Below are 3940 nucleotides of genomic sequence, written 5' to 3' on the forward strand. Positions count from 1 at the left end.
CAAGATGAAAAGACAACCCTCAGAATGGGAGGAAATATTTGCAAAAGGAGCAACTGACAAAGGATTAATATCCAAAATTTACAAGCAGCTCATGCAACTCAATATTAATAAAACAAACAACCCAATCCAAAAATGGGCAGAAGACCTAAACAGACATTTCTCCAAAGAAGATATACAGATTTTCCACAGTAAAACTCCTTACAGTGTTCCCTCTTCTCCCTGTCTCTATTTTCCAATCTCTAATTCTCTCCTCAAATTACTCACCTGAGCTTCTGTCTCTTCCACTTCCATGAAATTGTTCTTTTTAAAGACATCAACGACAAATGAAGCTATTCTTAATTTCTCTTTTCCCATAATCCGCACATTTGAACCATTTGAAAATCAGTGGACTCTAACTCCAGAACGTTACAGAAATCCCTCTAATTTTCTCCATCTGTACCACAACCACCCTGGTCAAAATGATCATTATGTTTTCCTTGGAATCTTCCCAGTCTCCTCTTGATCTCCCTTCTATTCTTCTCTCTTCTCTAACAGCAGACAAAATAAAATATTAATTGTCATATCCCTCCCCTGCTTTTAATCCTTCAGTAGCTTTATTTTGCACCTTAATAAAGTCTAAATTCCCTATTATGTCTTATGGGGCCTTATATTATCTTGTTCCTGTCTATCTTTTGGCATGTAATTACATCAAAATATCTTCTGTTTATTACACTCTAACCACAGAAGTTTCCCTTGGTATTCCTTGCAACACCAAACTCATTCCTACCTTAGGCCTCTGAACTGGTATTACTCTGTGTATGCCTCATTCCTCATAGCAAGGGTGGCGACCAGGGCAATTGCCCAATTGCCCTGCCCAAAGGATGTACCTGGAACTGTTTAGATAAAACATTGTACTGGGCGAGGCAAAATTATGAAGATAGACAGATGATAGATAATAGATAGATAGATATGTAGATAGATAGATAGATTTGTGATTGTACTACCATTTCAGTCACCTCGAGTCCTGAAAAACAATACTTTAACCCTATGGGCTCTATTGTGAATAGAAATTTAAGACCATGATAGCAGATTGGGGAGGAAAACATTTTAACAAGGATTTTTCTCCAGAATGCCTAAACCAAGATCTGTATTACTAGTGGGTGAACAAATACCTTCTCTTACATAGGACAGATAGAAGTGAATGAACAAGGGACCTTGAGCCTCCCCTGTCTGCTTTCTTTTCTCCTTCTCTACTACTTTCTTCTCCTTTGGAACAGGTATTCAGTCTCCCCACTCTCTTAGCTTTATAATGCCAACCTCCATCTCTCTACAATACCACCATCCACATTGGGAAATCTGTGATGTAAAAATCCATATTTTTATTGATACTCATTGACATAGGAATGTTACCTTTGCAAGGTATTTACATTATAAAAATATTTGATATTCAATTCTGGTATCATACATTTTCCCATATAATTAAAGCTATTTTTAAAAATATTTTAAAAGGGAAAGTAACTGGGCCAGAGGCCAGACAAAAAGAGGAATATGGTGATAACACTATTTTATAAAACTGAAACCACCCTCTGACAAGCTTGGCCCTAACTGCAAAATGCTTTCTTTTTTCCCATTAATATTATGGTGAGAATCTGATTTCCCCCTCCTCTTTCTTCCCCTATTCTTAATTCTTTTCGTTCACTGGTATTCTCTCTGTCGCAGTTTTATTTCAGGCCTTAGTCAAGGCCCACTAGAGTTACAGCAATAGCTCCAATTTTTGCTCTACCCTATCTTTTACATTGTGGTCAGGAAACCTTTTCAAAAAACAAACAAAAATCTATGTGGGAGGCACTTAGGAAGTATGGAATATTCAAAAAATCAGCTCACTAACCTACTCAAAGTCCTCCAGTGTCCTCCCATAATCTTCAGATTAAAATGTAAACCTTTAAAATCCATCTGACCATGGTTCCCTCAAGAGTTTTTCTCCTGACATGCCCCAAGTACTTAAAGCTCCAGACTAAGAAAATCATGTTTCCCCCCCAAAATCAAATCTCTCAGGTCTCCAAGTCAAACACACAAGTGAATAAATTCTTTATAAAAGGTCATTAGGAGGGAATAAGATCTGAAGGCAGTAGGACAGCTTGAAGCAAGAACCTGTTTCCCATGCAAAGATAAGTTGGAATGAAGTTCCCAGAGAAAATGAAGCACACTGAAGAAAATAAACCATCTACTAGGACACATAGCTTCTAGTAATCATATTTACACATGTCATGATATGAGAATGAGTTGTATGTTTCCTGCTCCAACAGAATGATTTGACAAGAGATGTTTTAAATAATCTAAATGTACATGGATTATCCTGGACCTACAACACTGCAATCATTCAGTTAGGGAGTGACAATTTTAACACAGTTAGACTAAAGATAAATTTAGAGACAACAGGGCTGACCTTTATGAAGAGTAAAACACTGAAAAAATGATGCTATAGAATCACAACCCCCTTACCCAAATGATTTTAAGTGACTTCACTACTACTCCTCTGACTAAATAGCTTCTTTAATATAACAAGTAGATTAACACAATTAGTATTCTAATTTATATCACTGGTCCCCGAGTATATAGAAGCATAAAAAAATTACAGAATTATCTTCCCAACTTAAGTAGTAACCACACAGCTCAAGAGTAGAGATGATGATAGATGATTCATTAAATAATTAAATTTGTATTGTCTAAAACACGAAGCCAAAGACAAGGGAATGCTTAAGTATCTATTATATGTAAGTAATTTTAAATACTTTTATCATTTAATTTTGACATTAAACCTATATTATAGGTACTAACACCACCATTTTACAAAGGAGGAAATTGAGACTAATGGAGTTTAAATATCTTTCCAAGGAAACATAGATGGTAAGCAGGAGAACTTGGACTCAAGCCCAGAATTGCTATTCCTAATCCCCAAATTCAGATAATAATAAATATCTTACAGAGTTTCTGTGATTATCAGATAGTATATTAAAACTGTCCATCATAACATCCAGTTTAAATGTTAAGGGAACGGATCCTTCCTGCCTAGTTATAAGGAACTACTCCATAGGCCAAGTATTTCAACAACTTTATAACAATAATCTTGGCAAATTCATACATATTATAGACTTTTACTCAAATTCTCTAACCTTAGGGCTGTAAATTTCAACTCCTCTTAGTGTCAGGTCAATAACAGCAATTGGCTGGCTTATAGGGCTTGTGTAGAATCGGGAAGTGCATGCCCAGGTATACGTATTAAATTCAAAACAAAACAAAACACCTCAGCTGTTCAAGCATGAAAGCATTCTCTGACATACTAAGCCCAGGGGCCAACAGTCTGAGAACCTGACCTACTTGCTGAGGGCAAAACCAGACAGACCCCTGTTAGCTTGGCCTAGAATCCATCATCAGAGAGCTGATATGACATCCGTATCTCTTTCATCCTAAAAGTTAACCTCATCTGGTGCAGACAAAAGGGCCCATAATCTCTAGCACATAGCCATAATAATATTTTCCTAATTTCCCAATGTTTGCCATTCCTCAGTCAAGACTGATGGACCAAAGATAACACCTAATTTAGGATCAGAACATTATTTCCCTAGTTGAGAACCAATCAGTTTCCTTCCCTTGAAAATTTGAACTGAATGATGAGACTGCAATTGGTCTTTCTTAAGCATTCAAGCAGAATGATAATGTGGAGTTTGGACTTGAGCTTTTGTAAAGGCATTCCAAATTCACAAGGAAGAGAAATATATGGGAAAGCAAAAACTACAAGTAAGTAGAAGGAGCTGACTGGGTGAGAGGTGAGCAGAAAAGAGAAGACTCAGATTAGAAAGGAGAGGTGAGAGAGAGGGAGAGGGAGAGGGAGAGGGAGGGGGGGAGAGGGAGGGAGAGAGAGAGAGAGAGAGAGAGAGAGAGAGAGAGAGAGAGAGAGAGA

Source organism: Monodon monoceros, unplaced genomic scaffold (assembly GCF_005190385.1).
Source record: "Monodon monoceros isolate NGI ecotype Baffin Bay Population unplaced genomic scaffold, NGI_Narwhal_1 Super_Scaffold_19, whole genome shotgun sequence".
Lineage (NCBI taxonomy): Eukaryota > Metazoa > Chordata > Mammalia > Artiodactyla > Monodontidae > Monodon > Monodon monoceros.